Consider the following 6,176-nt stretch of genomic DNA (forward strand, 5'->3'; position numbering starts at 1 on the left):
ATCAGGAAAATCACAAAGGTGCGAGACATAGGAACAAATATCAGGGAACTGACTGAATGGAAATGGGCTGGGCATATACGAACAGCCTGTGGGTCAGATATACTCAAATAACGCTTAGTGCCTTTCGCGTTCAGTACAACAATGGTTTCAGGTTTATGTTGGGGCTGCCCCGCTTTTGCAGTGCTTCGGCAATGTTCGCGGATGCGAGGGTGGAAGGCTTCCATGCCATCCAACGCAAAAGAACCGCGTCATTGCTAAGGAGGTTGCCGTTTGCCCTAATCATTCTGCAAACCATTGCTAGTCATTATGATGCGCCAATTATAAAGGCATTTATGCGGCTTCACGTGTCTGTTTAGTTATAATTATACTAACATAATTTAGGACAATTTACTAACAATTATTATGGATTTTTTTTCCGAATTTAAATTATTAATATTATTATTATTAATTATTTTCTTTTTAACTGTGATGTGTGTGAGATTAGAGATGTAAATGTCTATACAAAAAATAAAGTGATTTTATAGTTTTAAGAGTAAATAATTAATCTAGAAATTGTAAATTGACAGAATTTACAAAGCTTTATTATACTTTTAAGAAATACAAACTTAGATTTGAGCAAAAACAACAAGAACAAATGATGTGTTTGGTTAAACATATGAATCAATACCAGGAGTTTAAATTAAAAAGTAATTTTCTATTTATTGATTGTGATACTTGTATAAAACATAATAAATTTAATTTTAATACAACCCTGTGATGGGCTCACAAAAAATCGCAATGGAACAACTGAAATAAAGGACGAAGAAGTCACAGAAGGAAGAGTAGACGAGAAAGTCGATAAGGGATATGAAGGAATAAGGGAAAAAAGGAAACAAGGAGAAGATTGAAAACATGAAAGAAGAACAACAATAAAAAAAAAAGTGTGTGTGTACTTATGTATGCACGCAAGAAGTTATACTTCTTTGGCCTAACAAAGCAAAATCCTTAAAATTATTTATTTCGCGTGCTATTCTACGTTTGTAGAAAGAACAATGCTGTAAAAATCTTGCAACGATGTCTTTGACAATTGATTGTACAATAACGAATGTGGCTGTACGGGCTTGAACCCTTTGCCTGTACTAATAACGGACGAAGAAACCAAAAAAAAAAAGAATGTCGCAAACGTCAGAAAATTTTAGGAACCAACTTCACCCTGTTAATTTTGTGTTAAAGTGATGCGCGCGCATCTTAAAATATCACTCTCATAATTTTTTCAATATCGCCTAAAGAAGGATAACTTCAAAAAAAAAGAAGTAAGTAAGAAAATGCCCGGAAAATAGAATTATTCATCTATATTAAAACATTTAGCTCTAAATTTCGGTTTATTTTCAACTACCTTCACTATTTTCAAAATAATATTCATGTTTATTATTGCATTTGTATTGCATAAAATTTAATTTATTTCCTTTTAAAATTCGCCAAGCCAAGCAGAAGGGAACGGCTAGTTCCAATATAATATGTAAAGTGATGCAATAAACATACTAAAACATCAAATAGGCAATGGCATACACGAGTAAGTAAAAAAAGTCAGTGTTAATTAATACAAAACAAAAGTTATTGAGTACAGTAGCTGCATCATCGACACATACAGAAAATAAGTAAAGGTATTATTCTGTGAGCATTTTATAAGTAAATGAGGTTAAACAGCTCCTCGGAACTCTCTCTCTGTGTAATGATAAAGATACACAAGATAGTGATGTCTCTACTCGAGGGTACTTGAAGCTATTTAGATTAAAAAAAAGTTGCAGAGTTTCCCAAAAGCACATGACTTAGATTCAATTCAAAATAGAAAGAAAGAAATATATTTATTTGTAACAAACACAATTGACGACCTGTATAGCCGAGTGGTTAGCGATCCTACCTACTAAGCTAGAGGTCCCGGGTTCGAATCCCGGTAAGTGCAAGCATTTATATGATGAATATGAAGGTTTGTTTCCGAGTCATGGATGTTTAAGTAAGTATATTGTATTAAATATATCATTATCTTGTAACCTATAACACAGGCTATATATGCTTAACTTGGGCCAAGATAATTTGTGTGAAAAGTGTGTCAATTATTATTATTATAATTACATAATAGAATAGAAAGAACATATATACAAAACAAATTACAAATTGGAGTGTTTGTCACAAATTGGTCACACAACAGCATAATACTGATTACAGTCGCAACCAGCGCTGATCTTCCAGTGGGACCACTAAATGAAGCCACACACAAATGCCATAAGTAGCACACACCTTTCTAATTACACTTCTTACACATTATATCTTAGATAGCAGATAGGTACTATCTTTGTTAACCTTACCTCACATAACTATAGTTCAAGATATTACACATACAAAAATTTCAACAAGCAAACTAGATTACACTGGTGTCTATAGTTAAGTTTTTTTTTTTTTTTGAAGCTCAGTAATTAGAGCATACTCCCACCTTAAAAGCGACATCTCTTGATGTTCCCCTGGTGTTGCCCACTCTGGCCTCCTCTTATAAGTAGGTTAAAGACTAATTTTCTTCATTATATTGTTTTTCATTTTACAAATAACAAAAAATACTCCCACGGACGAGTAAAAAATAAAGCCGGTAAAAGTGTAAATACATAGCGCCATGCTTACACCAACACTAATACAAGCCGATCAGCCTCCATTATGAGATTTGGCATTGTCTGTGACAGATCAGTTTGTGTCGCAATAAAATATTTTAAAAATGCCGTCGTGCGTTGTGGAAAAGTGTAAAAACAATAATATAAAAGTATTTGTTGATATATGATTAATTAAAAGGGAAAAAATTGTGTAACTGGTATGCCCCCTAACCGCACACACACTAGCATAAAGGTACTTCACTTCCTAATATCATGGCGCAGAGTCCTTTTTTTACTAGTCCGTGTATACTCTATACAGTTTTAGCTCATTCTCTAGACAAACAGTATTTTTATCTTTGCAACATTCTAACTCTCAACTTACATGGCAAGACTATTTTTTATTGGTAGGTACATTAACTTATTTCATATATTGCCAATGATTTGTACATTAAAATGTACTTGAAACATAATATCTTGATCAGCATTGGTAATATAGTGCTTTAACTATAGAACAACAGACAGACAATGAGGGTAACATATCATTATACTAATAAATTAAAGATTTGTTCGTGTTTTAGGTAAGTAGGTATAAATTACTAGTAAAGTGCAACATACCAGCTAAGTCATGTAATTATAAGAATGTATAAATAAGCACGGCATTCCGTTGCAGTTATTAATTACAATGAAGCAATTGATTAGGCAATTTCGCGAACAACTAGTTTGAATTAGGAAACAATATGACTCAATACAATAAAATTTCACATTCCATAAATGGTAAACGAATATTAGTATTTGCATGTTCATAGAAAGTCGTCCAAATATAATCAAGCTTCCGGTCTTTAAAGCATACATAAATAATAGTTATTACCTGTGTCTAGGAAACAGCCACTTGGTTGAAACTAGAGTAAATGGTTAAAAACATTAACTAGGCTCGACCTTCAGTCTACACTTTTAACGAAACATATCCTTGTTTAGAATGGTGCCACACGTTCTATACAATAAAGATGCAGGTGCATTCAAACTGTTAGCATGCATTGAACAAACGTACAAACGACGATTTGTACACCAGAATATCTAACTATGAACTAACAAGTAACAAAATTAACAATAGGTACATTGAACATTCAAAAGCCTATTATAAAACTGAACGTAATGTTTTAAATTCTCTTTGATAAAACTGTAGGTAATTTAATTCTACAGTGACAGTTGACATTGGCATTAATCGTTGTATTACAATTACATTGACATTGACAAGTAAAAAATAAAATGACGTAAAAAACTCTCGATCAAAGAGCAGCAATCTGTCATTAATAATTAAAGATTTCCACGTATATAGTTCCTCATCACGATATCTCTGGAACAATTAGAGCTAAAGACTTGCAATTTGGTAGGAATATTCTTTTCACCGAGTGAGTAGAGATCAGTTAAGAACGTATTTTCCAAAATTCGATCCGCAAGAGTTTTTTTTTATTATGAACAGAACAACGTCTGTCGGGTCAGCTAGTAACAGAATAAAACTAAGCTGATGAGCCACATAGAATGACCATAAAGAGAAGTAAATAATCTCGGTAGGATTATTGTAATATATATAAGAGCTGCTCGAAATGTTGAGGAACCATGACTCTTTGATCGGCTAGATGCGTAGAGAAGTCGCATCATTGTGTGTCTTTTACCGTATTTACCACGGGGAGAGTTCCAAAGAACTGTTTGACCTGATTCTGGCTAAAAAATGATCAGCACCATCATCTGGATGTCCCGCGTTCATCCTTCGTCTACAGTGCGGCTTTTCAGGATTTTTCTTCCACGTTCAACAAGCTGATGAATGAACGTTCTTGTACTGTGTATTTAGGACAATACGAAATGACATCCTTCAAAAAAAAGTTTGTACACCTTTATGAAAGGCCAACAACGCTCCTGTGATTCCTCTTGTGTTACAAGATGTTTTTTTATAATAACTGACCGAAATCCAAAGCCAAGTCAAAACTATATTACAATCGCAGTGCACTCACAATTTGTACTTTTCGAAGCAACGTCGAAGTCGAAACTGCTTTGTTTTGCATTGAGCATTGACGCGAGTTTGTCGGAGGTTGTAGTTGTGCTGGCCAGCGATCCTATGTGAAGATCGTATTAGATTTCATTAATTAGAATCTTATAAAAATAAAAATAAATGTTGGCGGGACCCTAATATAGTTTAGAAATCAATGTAATAAATAAATTTTGTGTCCTAAAATTATACATTCGATAAATTTTTATGACTAACTGTACGTCACTATTGACAAAAAAGAACAGTAATTTGTTCCTTCAATGTAATTATTAATTAATACGAAACTTCATCAGTGGACAAACGTCCAAACGGACATCATAGGGAGCCGTACGTATAAATATAATGGACTTGTTTAGTGATGACAGTGCTAATGAAATTTATAAGGCCGGTATTTATTATTTGATACTGTGGCAAACACAGAATAGGTAAAAGACATCTTTTCTGTGTTGGAAATATAGCTCCTGAAGAATGCAGAGAGTATAACTGTATACATTATAACCCGTCGTTTACAAAACTTGTAGAATACTTGTCAAAATATTATTATTTGACAATACGACAAGTTTTATGTTTTTGTATTTTGAAAACATTGCATACAACTTGTTTTATTGTAATTTGCATGAAACTTGTCAAATACGTGTATATACGTGTAATACCTTGGTGTAAACGAGGGGTAAAAGTGAATTTTCTGACTCTGAATTTACGTTTACATTTAGATTTAAAAAAACAAATGTTAATGAATTATTTATAAAAATATTACATTAATTGTATAATATAAAATTAATTATTATTTACAATGACTGAAAGTGGCTTTGTTAATTTATATTTGATAATCCTCCAAAAATAGATGCGTTTATGATGCTGTTTGAAGACGTGTTTTTGTGTTTAGAAACCACATTTAATTTCTTCTGAATTTAAAAAAGTGAAAGTTACAAGTTGATTATGTGACAATTAATTTAATTTTTAAGATTTAGAATTAATATTTTCTCACATTAATTTCTAAAACTATACATAATATATAAATGCAGAAAATATAATTTAACTAATATGGTTATAACCATATGGTTATTCCAGTTAAATTATAAAACAATGGATATCCATTGTTTTTCCTGTTATTACAGATCATTAACATAAAATGATTCTCGTTGAGATCAATGCTATGTAATGAAATGTCATGGACTTAATTAGTTGTACTGTGAAAGTATAGGCATTTCTAGTTAAAAAAGTAGGTTCTAAATAAGTAATCACCAACATATCTTATACTAACATCATCTCCGAAAATCACTGCATCTAATTATCCTGATAGGTTCAGTAGTTTTTGCAGTATAACCGAAGGAAAATACGGGCCATACATTCATTCAGAAATCCCGCGCAAAATAGTGTGTTTGAATAGCTGAAATATATTGCTGGGAAAGAATTTTTATTTTTTAATTGAATAAGAATGTTTTTATCTATAATTTGATGTGTTTGATAATTCTTAGGACGTAAAAAATCAAATTTTAGTATTTTTATAATTC

The sequence above is a fragment of the Leptidea sinapis genome, chromosome 2 (assembly GCF_905404315.1).
Source record: "Leptidea sinapis chromosome 2, ilLepSina1.1, whole genome shotgun sequence".
NCBI classification, from domain to species: domain Eukaryota; kingdom Metazoa; phylum Arthropoda; class Insecta; order Lepidoptera; family Pieridae; genus Leptidea; species Leptidea sinapis.